General features: G+C 35.8%; 1 long non-coding RNA gene across 1 annotated transcript in view; it reads right to left on the bottom strand.

Moving 5' to 3' along the window:
• LOC138710138 (uncharacterized) overlaps positions 1 to 7,124 on the bottom strand; it is a 51,369-nt gene extending 44,245 nt beyond the window's left edge. Inside the window, exon 1 of the long non-coding RNA XR_011335081.1 lies at positions 6,318 to 7,124. This is a non-coding gene — a long non-coding RNA (uncharacterized lncRNA). The remainder of the gene's footprint in view (positions 1 to 6,317) is intronic.
• Between the last annotated feature and the right edge of the window lie 11,764 nt (positions 7,125 to 18,888).

Here is an 18,888-nt window from a genome sequence, read left to right as displayed (position 1 = left end):
AAACTTCTGTATTCTCAGCTTACTGACACTTATATAATATACCTGTAAAACTTAAATATTACCTATATAGGCTAGATTAAATTTGTATTTTACTTGTGAACTAGACCTGTTATGAATTTTAAATGTTCACAACTGTATCAATTTCATCGCCGACAAAAATATTCAAATCTGTTACAAAATTTGTTGACCGTTAAATCAGAATTTTTCTCTGCTCCCATTGTTTAAAGTCAACTAACTTTAGTGGAAATTCCGAGATAGACGAACACCTGAACAATGATGGTCAAATCAAGACATCTTGAGACACAGGAACAGGCTCAAATGAACTTGAACCTTAACTGTTGTCATCATCCTGATGGAGGTGAAGTAGGCTACTGTATAACATAGATGCATTCTCAGCCACACGTCTAAGTCAGCACCCCTCCACTTTGAAGGTATTTTTCCAACTTCACCATTTGTGGGAGAAGGTCAAAGGTTATGCCAGCTTTGCTATGGAAGAAAATTAAAGTCGTAAAGAAGCAATGCTTTTTTTTTTCTTGGAAATGTACGCTGCACACTGCTGCCAAACATACCAGTAATTCGCAGAAGGGGGTTTGAGTTGCGTGTAGCCTCATGTTTGCCCAGCAGTGTCAAAGACGACGTTTTTCTTTGAAGAGGTAAGATAAGAGCTTGTTTATTGATCAGGATTTCTCAGATTTGCTCCAATCACAAGGAGCTTTAACATACGTTTAACTAATGAGTTAACATTTTAATTCACGTGTCAATATAAACTCCATGCCGAATACAAAACATTGTGATTATTATGATATAGGCTATCAAGTTGATACATAGACGAAAAAAGTTAATAATTGTAATATGTATTATATGTCTTTCTCGTGTTAAATTTTACTGTACCTGGTTAACATGTTTCAGCCTGTTATGGGCCAGCTTCAGAACAGAACACGAGAAAGACATGTAATACATATTCCGAAGTGATACAGTGTTAAAAGTTGTATAATCAAGATGTATAATAATTTTAGTTTCAATTTTAAATAAAGGTCATCTTATTGCTTAAAATTTGTTTTCTGCAGATGGTTGTGGTATGAATCAGTGTATGGATGTTGGTATAAAAATAATTTATCTAAGGATTTTCTTTACAACGAAAATGTGACAGCACTGCTTGACATTACAAGCTTTGATGTGTGTTTAAAAAAAATACAAGATAAATCCTGTCACTAGGGGATTAATTCAACGATTTTACTATATTGAAACATACACAAAAAAGGAAATGAATAAAGAGTTTTACTTTATCATTATAAGAGTATGGGAAAGAAGTATTTTGGTCGATTTTTCAAGGACTAGGTATCAGAAATATTCTGTTACAGTGTTCTGAAAATGTACTAGGGAAGCGGATACTGGTATGTTCCGGATTTTTGTATAAGTAAACTAATAAACGAATCAATTAACTGTAATGTTATATTTGTTTAGGCTCTTAGTCACTAGCATACAATCAGCAATTGAAGGGTCCGGAGCCATAGTGGGCCAAACGCCATTTATTAAAAATGGAGAAAGCAAGGGTTAAAGTTAAGTGAATGCCATAGTTTAATGAAGACTGACATCATTTAGTTTTAATGTATATACTTTATATTTACTTGCTATACATTTCCATTCAATTATGGTAATAACTTCATTTTAACCATTGTTTTTTACGGTTTTAGTAAATGGCGCTTGGCCCACTATGGTTCTGAACCCTTCAATTAACCTGCAGAAACTCTTGGATGCAACATGTAGAGTGGGGGAAAAAAAAAAAAATCCTATGAAAATAATACATTAAGTTATAGGCCACAAGGGAGAAAAAATATAGGCTAGTTATTCAAGAGTCAAGAAAGATATGAAAGTTCTGAACTTACTGAGAACAATTACTGGGACAGATAGGCTATATTCTGTAGGAACAAAGAAATAATCTTTAGTAAAAACAATTGCTGAGACCAGTTAAGAACGACCTTGGTCTTAGTATACCTGCTGTCTATTAAAATACCTTGTGAGTGCAGAAAATGCTATATTGGCCAGACGGGACGCACCATTATGGAATACTGCAAGGAACATCAATGCAGCATAAGACTACATTACCCCGATAAGTCGGCAGTAGCGCAACACAGCCTGGAAATGGGCCACAAGATAGATTTCAATGCCACCACCATCTTGGAAAAGGCATAGGGTTATTGGGAACTAGCTAGTCATCAAGGAAGTCATCGAAATCCAACTAGATGAATACAACTGAATACAGTGTGGAAACCTGTAATGAACATGGCAAGCAGTTGGGACTAGGAACTAGCAGCTGACCATACAGGCTAGACCATCGAGCTAAAAGTGGTGCTCTGGGTGGTGCTGGACTCCATGTTTTAACTGGTCAGCAGAAGGAGGTGTATACACAAATGGAGATTTTTAAATCCCCTAATTAAGATGCCTCTTGTGTGTTCTGCTTATAACTTTAGCAAATGAAGTGACAAAACAAAAAATACATCATGCTTCAAGTAAGTAGTTTGCCATAACTTAGTATTCGGCGTACTATAAATAGCCTATAACAGTTGTTATTGATAGAAAAATTCTGTAACATGTATATTGCTTTACAGATTTCTGTTGGGAAATAAGTTGTTAAGGAAGCAGTGGGTTTAGAAAATGAACAGAATCCGTGGACACCCAGAGTAACGCAATCAGCTAGTAGGCCACCAATGTTATTCCATTTCAACAGGCTTGAGATACGAATGTTTAAAGTAAAACTCAATTTAGGCCAGAGTCCATGGCCCTTAAAATTAAAAATATTTGTCTCTGATTTAGGCTACATTCATTTCCTATACGACTATATACGGAAAATAGCTTCCTTTTCTTCTTCTTTCACTACCTCCTGATCCCCACCAGAGCAGCGTGGAGGGCTTGCCTCTGATCCATTTCTTATATTGTTCCCAGTCAGCTGTAAGAAGTTTTATTTGTGCCATCGACTTCCGTCTTTTTTCGACTATCTCCTTGATAACTTCTTCCCACATTATTCTTGGCCTCCGTTTCAGGCGACTTTCCTGGGTTTAGCTTCTGCAAACTGCCTTGTCTTCCTTCCTTTGGACGTGTCCATACTACCTCAACTGCTGTTCTTCTGTTCTTTTGACTAGCCTACTGGTTCTTGTTGCAATTCCTCTCTGATGTGTTCCGATCTCTCCTAGTTTCACATGCTGTTCTCCTTGGTACCTTCATCTGTACAGCATTCAAACTGTTAAGACCCAGCTCTCCCATCCATATATTAGTATTGGTTATATAATTGCTTTCTGAACTCTAGTCTTTGTTTTCTTTTCCAACTCTGACTTGCCAAATATAATGTCATTAATTGCGAAGTATGCCGAGGTTGCCTTTTGGACCCTGTTACGGACTTCTAGTTGGAGTTTTTCTGTTTGGCATATTCGGTTCTGAGGTAGTTGTAGGACTCAACAGGTTCTAATTTTTGTCCTAAGCACATGATCTCTATATTTTCCTCCGTCCTTGTAATCATCATAACTTGACTTTTCTTCATATTAACTCTCATGCCCCTTTCTGTCAATGTTTCCGTCCATTCCGTCACTGCCTTCTGTAGTTTGCTCTCTGCATCTGTTATGCGCACAATATACTAAAGCCTGTACATATACTGGTCTCATTTTCCACATCCCAACTAGGCTACAGATTCATCCATTCTGGCTTTACATGTCATTATTTCATCCATAAAGATGATGAACAGTAGTGGGCTTAAACTGTCCCCTCATGTCAAATGTACCTGACCATCCATACATACTACTCCTTCTACCTTTTGAAATACTGATTGCATAGCTCTCATCAGCTTCTTAGGGGTTTCTTTCTTCCTCAGAACTTTCCACATCTCTTCTCTAGGAACTTCATCAAAAGCTGAGTGTAAACCCAGGAATCCTAGATATGCTGCTTTTTCTCTGTTTAATCATTTATCTATTATAGTTCTAATGGAGTGGTATGGAAAATAGCGCCCACGGGAATAACAATGGGTGATTTGTTGGTATTTCCGGCGCAAAGGATTGCGATACTCTGGATATCCATGGACTCTGAAAATGAAGACAAATCAATGGTATCCCACAACACATAGTATTTTATGTTCTGCACACTTCGAGAATAAATGCATGTAGGCTATTTTGTAAACGAGAGGAGACGTTTACTGGCTGATGCAATACCAACCATCTTCCATTTTGTACCTCTTTACAAAAGGAAAGAGACTTCTGGTCATGAGTTTAGTGACGACTATTAAAAATAAATAAGTGTTAGTAAAAATTGGATATTCGAGTTATGAAATAAGATTCACAAGATGCAATATAGTCCTACTTTTCGTCTCATCCTATCCTCCTGAGACAACTCTTTTTAATGGCTCCATAGGAACCACACAGTATCCTTATCCGTTGGTGAATATGATGAACAGTAATAAAAGAAAGCAGAAATGAAATGTTCAGTCCATGTAACAACCATAACACATTCAACCCACGAGCTCAGAAGACTCGTTGGGTTCAACCTTCGAGGATAAAAATAAAGGAGAGAGCGAGCCAAGGCAAAATGCTTGAAAGCGATGGGACGGATGTGACATTTTCCTTGCCTGCCACTCACGGGTATGTGTCTCTAGTAAGTATTACAAACTCTTTGGGCTAGAGGGTTAGGGCAAGACCAGATTCCATTACACAGGCTAGTATATACAGTCACGAACCTTGAGTTGTTGAGGGTACTAGGAACAATAGACTGTGCCGGTACTATTTCGCATTGTCTGTGACGAGGCGATAGTAGCGATCTTAGTGGTTTCCAACTATCTATGGATGCATATTTCCTACGTATTGAGCTTCGTGACTGTATATAGCCTACTAGACTCTACTATAACATAGAAAAAAACATGGCAGCCATCGAAGATGGTCAGCTGACAATATACAAGATCAGACTCAAATGGAAACTATTCTATAATATAAGTTACAGGTAACTTACTGTACAAACAGGCATAACTTATGAGAAAACGCTTTGAAATTATTTAGGCATAAATTCTACAAGAAACCTTCGACCGAGAGTTATTTTTCACAACTACGCATTTCACTTATAACGAAATAGTCTAATATTACTGATTACGTTAAATCACAACTGCATGCATAAAAACAGCTCAATAAACTAGAGTCGGCAGCATTTGGGAAGGAGATCGTCTGCTATATGCTCCATAGCATTTCTGGTATGTGACGTCACAAGGCGGTACAGTAGAACCAATCGGAATCAGTCTGTAACAAGTGCTTCCCGAGTCCGTTTGTTCACTGTGAGTGTTTCAATACACTGAATAAATAAAACTGACATAATAACTTATGTGTGTAAGGTAAATAAATAAATGAAAGGAGAGATTGTAAAAAGACAAGTATTGCACAAGCAGGCGCGGGAAATAGTGTTTAAGGTGTATAATTATTTTTAAAATGCTGACGAGCAGAATGCTGCCAGCCATCATGGTGATGGCTGCAATGTTGCCAACGCACAAGAAACGACTGCAGAAGCATGTGGTGTGGGATTGGGAACAGTGCAAAGAACGCTGTTAATAAAGGAAAGGGGGATTGTTTGGTGTCATGCTTACAGTAAACAACGCTAAGGTCATTATTATCTTTTGAGAATTTAAATTCTCTCCTGCGCTATTTGTATTGCACACACGTGTAAGTGCGATGTGGCAATGTTGTATGCTGCCTTGTTCTCTCTATCTGTCTCTCTCGACGCAAACGTTAGCAGACGACCGCCTTCCCAATTGCTGTCGACTTTCTAGTATACTATCCATCGTATACAGGCTACTAGAAAAAAACAGAATGTAAACAAAGTAACTGATGTGCAAAAAAAAAAAATGGAAAATGCAGATTACCTGACATAGCCCTATTTACTTGTTGCCAAGTTCACATTTCTTGTGCATTTTTACTTTGGTTCCAAGTTCGTCAGTAACTTTCCTTCTTTAACTGACTTTCAGTTTTTTTCTTTTTTGCCAGTTCCTTGGACACTTTTTTGTTATTAAAAACTTTGGTATAGTTAAATATGTTAGCTAACACTTTTACACATTTTTTAACAACTTTTAACAAAGGCACACCACAACTTCATCCACCATCTACTATATTAGCTTACAGAGTTTTCAATGAACTGAATTCTTAATGTTATCATAGCAACTCTCAGATTTTAACTTAAAAAATTCAGACTCGTAATTGTTGCTAATCAGTACTTGCATGAGTCGATAAATTTCACAATATAAGCATTCTTTCAGAGACTGACATAGTATGATTATTAGAATTAACAAGGTAACTCACCAAATTATCAAATTTGCTCCAGCTGTCACATTTCAAGTCACATCTAAATTACTCGAAACTTTAAAACTCAATGACACAGATGGTGTACATCACTACGTATATCCATCATAAGTTAATCTATTTTAATGAAAAAGATGTAATCTTCCTTGATGATAGTTATGAATGGATTGTCTTTTCCCGTAATTTCACTTGTGAAATAGTCTAATCAAAATTTGCAATGATATCTTGTTGATACCATTCAATAAAGTTATTCTCATCTTTCTGTAAAATCTGCTGCACACGCTCTTGAGAATCTTTTCTTTTCTTTCTTTGCTAAGTTTCACTGCGAGATAAGATGAATGATTAGGAAAAATTATAGGATAACCATCATTAGTCAGGTTTGTTTGGAATTTTCAGAGGAACACGAATAAGTTCACTATTCAGCAAAGGGAAAATATCTTCTCTAACCACAAACTTAAGTTTGAAATATATAACACATACTGTTTTATCATTCACTTCAAAATTATCACGTTGTATATTCTTCAGCCACTTTCCCCTCAATGTTTTCTCTTTACGAAATTTAAAAACTGTAATATATAGTGCTTTGCCATAGTTCGATTTCTAACCAGACACACAACAGGAATGACCCATTTCACAACCAAATTTGCTGCTTAAGATTACAGTATATTAAATTAAATGAATGTCTACGAACTGACTTACGTAAAATCATTACTTAATCACTCAGAAACTACAAATACACTAGTTTATCCTCTCAACTTAACACCAAACGAAACTTCTTTGTAAATCACCGCCTGCACCTATTCGACAGTGCCGCCAACTCCAATTTGCGAAAAGTCACTACACACTTACAAAAACTCACCAAATTTAACGTCATAAAACCCACCTAATTTTCGTATCTACAAATTTTTTTGCACTTAATTGTTAAATAATGAGTAGATAAGATAGAAATAATTATTAAACACTCAATATCGAAACTATAAAATTAGTGATTTCACATATTTCAGATAAAGGTGTAGAAGATGAAGTTTGAAACACCTGCAGCTGCAGTTGAAGTTCAAATTTTTAACATGATTGTGTTGAAGAAATTAAAAATTATAACAATACATAGCACTCCGTCTTAGTGCAGCCCTAATTTCAAAATTTATTGAAATTTCTATTCTATTTATAATTTTGTTTTTTTTTTTTCTCTCTATGAGGCCGGGAGGAGAACATCTCTATGCACCGCGACCTGAGTCTATTGTGCGCCCCTGGGATGAGTTGTAGCTCAACGACCGCACCCACGTCGAACCGACCTAAATCCCAACACCCTAATGACCAGTCCCACTATCCCTCTAAGTCTGTGTACCATTCCACCACAACAGCACCCTCACATTCCCCTCTTAAATGGTCTAAGGTATAGGCCACCCCTCCCATCGAGAGGGGAGTGGGTTCCGCTGCTGGGTCACCAACTACCATGCTTTGGCATATCCATAGAGCCAGCCAAGAGCGTCAGGAGCTTTGGATGGCTGCCGCAGGCGCAATCTGAAAACCAAGTACACAATCAGAATGATAAGGAAAGGATGATGAGGGGGAAAGGAAGTGACGAGAATGAGTGGGGTTCCATACGCCTGATAAAGTTACCTGATATTCATTCATAGGAGGGAAAAACCCTGAAAAAAAATACCTCACCCAGACAACTTGTCCCAAGCAGGGAATCGAACCCTGGCCCGCTAAGTTTGGGAGCAAACGCACTACCACAAGACCACAGTGGTGGACTAATTTTGGTTTAATGATAATGCTTCGAAACCACTTCTGAATTTCACCAAGCAAGACGTAACATTGATAGTGCGAACTTGGTATGCTAATTCTTTTAATGGTTTTGTATTTGATACCTCTTTGTACTGGAAAACTTTATCCCAAAAATCAATAGTAAAGCTGAAATTTTTCCATTTCTTCAAGTTCATCGTACGCTACTGTACTTAAATGTTTTCAGTAACTTTTTTGGCTATGTTGAATTAAGAAATTCTTGATTTGTTGTAGAACATAATGGAAACTTAAACTAGCAACATTTTTCAGTATTTTCATACATTCATAAAGTCTTTTCAGCAGGTGCTTGATTGGAGGAACAATGAAAGAAACGCACCATCATCAAATTAATTTTTCACTTTGTGTATTAAGGCTGTGTTCTGTTTTCAGTTCCAGCCATTGGGTTGTTATGTAGTTAAGGGCAGAATACATTGATACCTGTAGTCATCTAATATTGCAAGACAAGTATTTTGAACAAGGGCACCTGCAGGATCCAATCTTTGCAGCGATGTCGATGATGACGCCAGGATCTAGTAGGCTCTTAGGATGGAGTGAAAGATACACCAAAACAGCTGTAAGCCACATGTGCTTATATAATTTAACACTAGTAAGTTTGCCATTTAACCAATCATTTATATTTAAGTCTTAAAAGTAGTGTACACAAGATTCAACATTACCTTGAACTACTTGACTTTCAAAATGAATTGTGAAAGCGTCTCTTAACTGTTTTTCCCTTTCTACGTTTTGCTGATCCAGTTTTGGTAGGTGCTATTCTCTTTCCAGAGTAGGTAGGTGGCTTCTGATCTAAGTTGTAATTACCACTTGGTCAGGTTCAGCATCTATATGAGAATACACCTATGTAGCCAAATTAATCACAGGATCACAAAACCTGATTCACGAAATTTTTTGGTTATTTTATAAACTCCGAATTTACCAAGAGGATCAACTTGCAGAAACTTCCTTTGAAGTTGTCAATGACATCTCTATAAGACGAACAATGTAATGTTTATGAAAGTCCATCACTGTATCTGCGTGGTATAAGGCATTATGCTTTGGCCTAGTGATACGAAATGACCGCTGGTTCCAGTCCTCAGGGGAGAGAACAAATTTTCTCATGAAATCTCGACCAGTGTATAGGAACCAGTGACCACTCAGCAGCATGTTGAATTTGGGGAGCTACAACACATAGTGGAATCCGGTCTCGTGAGCCAGCTGTAATGGCTGGGGTAGGGATTATTGTGCTAATCACATGTTACCTTCATACCAGTATTGCTTTGATTATCGTTCACACTTGCTGAGGCATGCAGACGTGAGGCCAGCAGTCGACTGATGATCTTGACCCTCCATAGGCTGTTGTGCCAAGGATCTATTTATATATTTATGAGTCATTCCATGTACACTTTGACATAACCATACAATTTTAAAGTTAATTTTTTTGTGCATTTTGACAGGTAATAATTAATTTTATGGTTATTGGCATATAACAACCAAATACTGATCCCTTGTCTTCTGTAATATTCCAGATTTTTTAATTTAAAGTATGGATAAAACTAAATGCCTTGAATTTATAATTTCTGTGGTTGGCTAAACTATGTTGTGCAACTCACTATTCTTTTGTCTTGAAGGGTGCCATTGTTTCGCCTTTAATATTGGAGAGAAATACATGTTGTTCATAGGTTCTCCAGTTTTTATATTAAATATATTAATCACATTTACTTTAGCACAGTTAATAGCACTTAATGTCCCAATCGTCATACAAAATATGAATAATAATATTTTTCATATATTTAGAATAATAGTGAACACGGCATGACTACTCAGTATGGATTTAACTTAAGTCCATCTGAAGATCAATTAACTGTAATGGGCTTCGCAGATGATATTGTTATCTTTGGTAAAGACAAAAAATCCGCTTTAACACTCTTCAATCACGCATTTCAACAATTCGATGAAATCGGACTAGATATTAACATTAACAAGTGTAAAGGCATTTGTATTAAAAGAGGGTCAGCTGTTTGAAGAAAATTTCCACATCTCGTCTGGAAATGAAATAGCTGGTTTGCAAAGAGGTGACTTCATTCGCTATCTAGGAGTCAATTTTTATGATGAGATTAATTTTGATCCTCTTTCAACATTGTCTAAAGTAAGAACAAATGTAGAATTGCTTATTTCTTCACCACACTTACAAGCGGATAAAAAATACAACATCATTAACACCTCAATCTGTCCTAGTCTAATATATCCATTTCAGACAGTGCCCCCAAAAAGAATTTCTAATAAATTCATAATGGATGCAGCTATTATGACTGCAACTGCCTAATGACCTTCCTGCAGATATGTTGTATACAGACACAAAATTCAAGGGATTAAGTTTATTTTGTTCAGCATGGGAATTATACTTACAACATATAAATGCATGTAAGATATTGCTTAAATCCAATAATTCCTTCCTACATGCTACAAGGCAATTATCCCAAAAAATTACATCCAGTCTCATAGCACTCAATATCACCGAATCAGCAAATATTTTAGACAAATACGGCACTGTAGATACGCGAAAGGTACGGCAAGTATTAAGAGATAAAGCGTTTGAGAACTGGAGCCAGAAAAAACATAAAGGCAAAGGCGTGCTCTTATACCAACAATATACCCCGGCCAATAAGTGGATCCGGAATCACAAGGGTCTTTCCTGTAATGAGTGGAGGGAAGCGATCAAGATGAATGCGAACGTGTCAGCTGTGCGTAGTGTACCTGGCAGGTCTTCGGACAGTAACCTCTGTCGACGTTGCGACAGGGAGGTTGAAACCCTTGCCCATGTCCTGGGGGCCTGTTCACACAGTGAACTTCTACGAAATACGCGCCATCATACAGTAAGATCTACAATAGCAACTGCCTTAAGGAACAAAGGTTATTCAGTATATGAAGAAGTACACGGCATATCCAGTGAGGGCAGTAATTGAAGAATCGACATAATTGCATTTAAACCTCCCTCTCTTGAAGGTTACATCATAGACCCTACTGTGAGATTTGAATAGCACGAACACCAGCCAGAAGAAGTACACGAGGAAAAAAGGAATATATACGAACCTCCCATCAGTTTTTATAAGGACAAATACCATCAGGAATCCATCGTCATTACGGGACTAATGATAGGAGCCTGTGGGACCATACCCCGGTTCCTAGTCGACTTCTGTAAATCTTTTGGGCTGCATAAAAATATTTTAAGAGATCTAACAATTGCAGCACTCAAAGGCTCAATAGCTATTTTCAGGCATCATACATATGGACCATGACTAATTCGGATCTCCTTGACGTTACTTCGTTTAATATCATGTGTTTCAATATAATTCAAACTGTTATTTTTCACTCTAACAACAATGTATCACTAAGCCTCAAGGCATTTACTCTAATGTATCATGGTATTCTTTGTCGATGGCAACCTGTAGTGGTTACAAGAAGAAATTAAATAAAAATATGGTACCACTTTAATATGAGGCTGCAGGGAAACCAGCAGGAATGCGGCATCAAGCATGAGGCAGGACAGGACAGCTCTCCTGAACCTTCAAGAGTTGGTGATGATGTTATCACTTTATATAGAAATTAGCCTATGTGCATGCAGATATCATCGTATACGATTAAAAAGTTCACACAACGTGGCAACCGTCACATATATAAACCCAGAGGTTCATTGCCACCCTCACATAACCCCGCAATCGGTCCCTATCCTGAGCAAGCTTAATCCAGTCCCAATGCGTGCAGTTCTGTGTTGTGTAACTTTCTCCATTCTTCTGTAACTTCATCCTCTTACTCCAAATATTTTCCTAAGCACTTTATTTTCTGTTACTCTCTCAAAGTGGGAATCAAAGTTTTATAACCATACAGAAAAACCAATAATGTAACTGTTTTATAAATCCTAACTTTCAGCTTTTTTGAAAACAGACTGAATGACAAAAGCTTCTCAACCGAATAATAACAGACATTTTCCATATTTATTTTGCGTTTTAATTTCCTCTCGTGTATAATTTATATTTGCTGCAAGGTATTTGAATTTTTCCATCTTTACAAAGGATAAATTTCCAATTTTTATATCTCCATTTCGTACTATGTTCTGGTCACGAGACTTACTTACTTACAAATGGCTTTTAAGGAACCCCAGATTCATTGTTGCCCTCACATAAGCCCACCATTGGTCTCTATCCTGTGCAAGATTAATCCAGTCTCTATCATCATATCCCACCTCCCTCAAGTCCATTTTAATATTATCTTCCCATCTATGTTTCGGCCTCCCTAAAGATCTTTTTCCTTCCAATCTCCCAATTAACACTCTATATGCATTTCTGGATTCGCCCATATGTGCTACATGCCCTACCCATCTCAAACATCTGGATTTAATATTCCTAATTATGTCAGGTGACGAATACAATGCATGCAGTTCTGCATTGTGTAACTGTCTCCATTCTCCTGTAACTTCATCCCTCTTAGCCCCAAATATTTTCCTAAGAACCTTATTCTCAAACACCCTTAATCTCTATTTCCTTCTCAAAGTGAGAGTCCAAGTTTTACAACCATACAGAGCAACCGGTAATGTAACTGTTTTATAAATTCTAACTCTGGTCACGAGACATAATTAGTGTTTGGTCTTTCCAGGATTTACTTTCAAACCTTTCAAGTAAAATTTCCGTGTTTTCTAAAGCATCATATCTACTGTGTATATGAGGTCTTATACACTGCTACCTAATGTATCAGGAAAAAAATATAAGTTGATATTACTTATCCCAAAACTTAACAGAAATCTTGTCTTAAAGAACTCTTGTGGGAACTTCATGTCATGAAATGGTTACAACTGTCACAGAAAAAAAGTATGTTTTGCAGAATGTACAGTCTCTATTGTAATGTTCTTTTAGTGATTTTGAAGCACTTTTGAAATTCTTTCTTGGATTGTTAAAGCTATTTGACATTACCCCATTACATTATTGATATATAAATTATAAATCACTAACTCATTACTAAACACTATACATTAAATGCCATGTGACTGCAAAGACAAAACCAGACTGCAGACCATAACCTCACACTCATGACATGCTATTAAGTACCAAGCCTTGTCGAGTCATGGGCACCGGCCTGAAAGCTGCTATTTCCCATATCCAGTCCAGTACAGCTTCCACATTGTATTCCTAGTCTAATAAAAAAACAACCCATGTCTTCTTACAGCAATACTTGGATATACCGCTGGTTCTTATGGCTTTTCTTTGTAAATGACTGTAATGAAACAGGTCAAAAGAGGAATAATATGGTGAGAATGATCAAACATCTATATTGATCTATTTCTTCATAGAAGTTGAGTCCTAGACCATACTACTGTAAAAATATACTGACCATGCTTCGTACTCTCTGCAAAATAAGAGTTTCTTGTCCATACTTACGTTGATGTGAATGCACAAGATGAACAAGGCTAGTGCACCATACAATATTTACACAAATATATAGTTGAACAGACAGGTGCAGTACATATACAAAGTTGTGCATAACTTTATTTTTATATTTTGAATAAGATAGTTTTCTCAATTTCAAACATAGCAGCAATCATTTCTATTACTTGTCACCTATAATTTTAGTTTTCTTACGGATTCCTTACATAATTTTGTTCAAGTAAATAAAAAATATTTCTATTAATTTAGAATCATGAGATATCTCAAACATCCGATATTTATATTGACAGTATATTTTTTACATGTAATTAAATGCAATAATGTCATATGAAAGGTGTAAAATATATATATATATATATATATATACGCTTTCAGAAAAACTTAAGGTTTTACTCACCAATTTGTAACAATGCAATCTTGTATGGAATTTATCTAGAAATGAATGTGAAATTCCATCCATATTTCCAAATTAGTACAGAAAAGAGCAATTGTAACAGAAAATTAATGTTACATTTTTGTTAAGTTTCTTGCAATATCATTATAAAAAACGTGCATATATTATACCATATTTGTATTTTGTAGCACAAAATGAAAGGGGTACTTTATTATTTGCACAATATTAAAATAAAGTCATGAAAATACACAAACTGCACTCAAAAGTTACATACTAAAACATTTTCTAAGCGTAAAAAAATCACACATTTTTATAATATTGACCTGCTATTAAACTGACAAAAAAATCCAAACAGCATCATACACAGAATTAAAACGAGCCTGAGATCACACTTCTAGTTCCCATGGAATGTTAGTTTACTAAATTAATTTAAGTATGAATCACTTCCACAGTAGATGATTATCTCATAACTTCAACAGGGTGGACAAGCAGTTAATCAAGAAATAAAAGTAATATACAGTAAACTTATATAAATGTAACTGTAGGCTAATTATATATTATTCACCTGCACTATAATCAGACAGCTGCAAATTAAGGTATAAAAGCAATGTACTGGTGCAACTGGTTTTCAAACAATCTGAAACTCGTCATATTCAGCTTTTTTATTTTCAGGTGTGTGCATGTTATGAAGGAATATCTTCGACTCTATTATCCTATTTAAAGAAAGTTCGACTACGGTCTTAGACCCTGCGATTTGCTTTGAACGAGACACGAATCAGGCACTGCAGATAAATGACAAGAGAGCTGAATATGTACTGTACCTGTCTTCCATACCTCAGTGAAAAATATGGCACTTCGCTTTACAACTGGGATGTTACAGGCTTACTATTTGGAGCGAGGGGTTGTTTACAAAAAATTACATGTAATATCCTTAAATCCTTTAAAACTCCCTTATGAGGTTCACAACATTGTGATGGAAATTCTGAAAGCCTCTCTTCAAATTCTACACTATCATTTATATGTTAACACATAAATTGTTGTTTTAATGTACAAATCGAATAAGTATTTTACTCGGTTCATTCCCCTTTATCTTTTATGTTTGTTAATTTCAGACCCCAGTGGTCAACCTCACTTGAGGCAGATGATTTTAACTATATCTCAGTAGGGTCATTCCATACAAAATTTTAAAATTTGTAACGTCAAGTTCTAGATTTTTTTTCAATATTCTAGTAAATGAATGTCATAATGATAAATAGTTAAATGGCCTAATATGAACTTCATCTCACCAATGGTTGAAAAGTAATGAAGGGTGAAATATTCGGGGAGCTGATATGTAGACTATTGTTAAAAATATTATTAAAATGACATGCTTCATTGTATCAACGTATAAATTGTGCCAATACAATGATGACTCTATATATTTAAACTCACTTCTGAGTTATTATGGATTTTTACTTCGAGCATGTATTAAAACTTACAGTAAAATAAAAAATGTTAATGGTTTTCAAATCGAATACTTTTTTTACCATGCTCTTTTTTCTACGGTGAGAAACAATTTCTTAATCTATTACAAAAATTTTATGATGCGATCTCTAATACTTTGGGAAAAATTAAATAAACCAGAATTGCAAATGTTGCCATTAAGGATCAAAGTTGCGTGCAGAGTATTACGTCACGCGCTCATACCAGACATCCACACGCGCGCTTAGCGATCGGTATGACAAATGCCAGATGTTGCGACATTTGTTCAATGGTACGCTAATAGATTTCACGTGGGAGTTTCTTTTTTTCTATTATAATCTCAGTGCAACTTTTTCCCTTCAGTTTAGAGGGTGATTTTGTTCTGTTGTGTCATTGTAACTTTTCCCTTCAGTTTAGAAGGCGATTTTGATCTATTCCATCATTGTAAGTTGTAAGTGTTCAATATGCCTAAATTAAAGACGAAAACTTGGAGTCATCTGTGGTGTTGCAACACTTTCGGACTTTAAAAACATTCGTTACAAGTCTGTATAAGAAAAGTGACAAGTAGCATGTGTAAAAAGGTCCCGCATTTAGTGGTAGGTGATGTAATTTGAGAACGCTTTTGCGATAAGATTTCAAAAATTAAAATAATTAGTGAAGTTGCTGGGACTGAAAGTGAGGTCGACAAATCAACAAGCGAAGAAGAATGCTTACAAACAGAGGCGGGAAATTCAACAAGTGAAGAAGCATATGCTCCTGAACGTAAGGAACTTTAAATGTATCTATCAGAAATGTTGACGTCATTGTTACAGAGAAATTTAGTACAAGGAATGGATGACCACTGACAGGGCCAATATGATTTTAGTGAAAAGTGACTGTGTAAATTGCATTAATAACTTCATTGGTTGGCTTAAAAAATTCACGATACTGTACACAACTTCATTGGAAAGTCCCAAGCAAATTATTTAAGTAGCTGAAAAATGAAATAAAGCCCAGTGAGTTCATTATCATTGGTGATTTTTCAGAGAATTGCAGTTTCATTATTCAGGATGCTACACAAGGTCATCACTGGAGTACTTTTCAAGCAGCAATACACCCATTCACACTATATATTACAGAAATTCAGTTGGTGGTAATTTAGAGAACCTTTGTTTTTCAGTAATTTCGGAATATTCCCTATGAAAATTTACGATTTATAAATACGTGAAGTAATTTTTTAGGAAAACCTTATCCTGCTAACACAGCTAACAAGTAAACATTCTGATGAGGGCAGATAAAAAAGTTAATTTTTTTTCTTCCACCATGTTAATAATGTCAAAATAAGTACTTATACAAATTTTGGCTACTCGACCGCAATTACGAGGCCGTCCAGAAAGTAATTTTCCCTGGGGCCATTTACAGAATAAAGCACAACTGCATGGTAAGATTTATTGGAACAGATACAGCAATTGTTGCGCTATTTGTCAACATGTCCCCAACTGGAATTGAGACATCTGTCATATCATGGGATCAATTTTTGTATCTTTGTGTCATAGAAGTCAGCCACTTGGGATCGGAACCAGCGTTTGATAGCAGTTTGCAAGTCTCTGTCGATCCCATGATATGACAAATATCTCAATTCCGGTGAGAATATGTTGAAAAACTGCTCGAAAATTGCTTTGTCTGTTCCAATAATTTTTTCCAATGAAATCGTGTTTTCTTTCTGTTAACTTACCCTGGCAAACTTATTATTTTTACGGCCCTCGTAATTGCAGTTGAGTGGCCAAAATTTGTACAAGCACTTCTTTTGAGATTATTAACATGGTGAAAGAAATTAATTAACTTTATCTGCCTCCATCAGAATGTTTTCTTGTAAGAAGTTTGTTTTCCCTTATTGTAGTGATAATTACGACTAATCTTACAAAAAGAGTCTTAGCACTTTCGAAATACTGGAAGAACTTGAGACAGTATCTTCTCAAGAAAATGTTTCAAATATTGGGTGGTTCTACAATCTCCTGAAGATGACGGTAATGAAACTGGTGACGATTCGGTTGGCGAATATTGTAACAATCTCTGTGCCATTGCCAACTTGAGGCTCCAGCTGAACTTTTTGTCAATAACGAGTTTGTAGATAGCAATGAAATTGTTCAAACACAGATTGCGAAAATGAAAACGTGGTAGAAATACAACTATCTTCCTGAGCCTCCTCTGTAGAAGCATCAGGGATAATTGGAGGGACTGATGTGACCTTATAAGAACAGTCATTAGCTAAAATTAATCCATGTTGATGGTGTCAAGTAACACCGAAACAGCTGTAAGCCACACATGCTTACATAATTAACACGAGTAAGATCGCCATTTAATCAATTATTTATATAATTAATCGTTCCAGTTCTGTAGAATTAGAGTCTATTTTTCTTGCGTTGTGGGCCAGAAATCTAAAAGATGTGTTTACTGCGAAAGAAAAACCACAAAAGCATGCAAGAGATGTGATGTAGCATTGTGTGATAAGTGTTTCATACAGTTCCATGCGTACGATGTACATCCATTTCCATTCTCTTCATTTGTAAGTCCATGAAAGCAGCACTTATTTGGCTAGTGGTTACCGGTAATATTTTGTTTGGTTTAGGCTGCTTTAGTTGTGCAAAACTTTTTTTTCATTGGTAGCAGTAGTTCCGTAAATTTATTGTTATGTATTTTTTTTTTTTTTGTAAAAACTGAATCCTTACAGTAATAAAAAAATCCTATTATATCAAACATGTAAAAGTTGACTAAATTATGTCCAACAACTTTAGTAAATATGCCCTATTACATAGCATCCACATGGAATTTCTGAGTAACAGAGATAGTTTATATGCATAGTAGTTTTGTACAGCTGTCAAAAAAAAAAGTGGCCGCACTCGTGAACAGCAAATATTTTCAAAGTCCACTTCGGGTCGCGGCAATGTTACACGATGCATGTGCTTGTACAAGCAGTTCCGGAACTATGAAAGTGTTCCATGTCTGCGCCTCGTAGACCAGCGGCAGAGTGCTTGTTTAATGATTCAAAGGTTCTGGGTTCGGGCCTTCTTCAAGTTTTCATTTTATTTTTTAATCGTTCTTTAGGGATGTAAATGATATTCAAATTATCATTTATATTCAGTTATCGTTCTTTATGGATATCACGTTATTTATATTTTGTTATTGTTCTTTAGAGATATGAACAAAATTCAAGTCATCATTTATATTCTGTTATCGTTTTATAACGATATGAATAATAATTATTACTATTGTAGCTACAGTATATCCAATGGGGGTTAGCCCTATTTTACATATGTATGTTAGGGCTATAGTTTTATACACAAAACAGATAAGCATAAAGAGAAATGGAAAAGAAAATTAAATTAGCTTACGCGATGTAAACAAAACATAAACAATCCGTAAATTAGGCATTGCGATTGCAAAACAAATATCAGTTATCAATTTGAAACATACAAAAACATTAACAACACACATACGTAACACTTCTATAACACAAATA

This window comes from Periplaneta americana, chromosome 12 (genome assembly GCF_040183065.1).
Source record: "Periplaneta americana isolate PAMFEO1 chromosome 12, P.americana_PAMFEO1_priV1, whole genome shotgun sequence".
Taxonomy (NCBI): domain Eukaryota; kingdom Metazoa; phylum Arthropoda; class Insecta; order Blattodea; family Blattidae; genus Periplaneta; species Periplaneta americana.
Note: the sequence above shows the minus strand (reverse complement) of the source record. Positions and strands in the feature narration are given on the sequence as shown.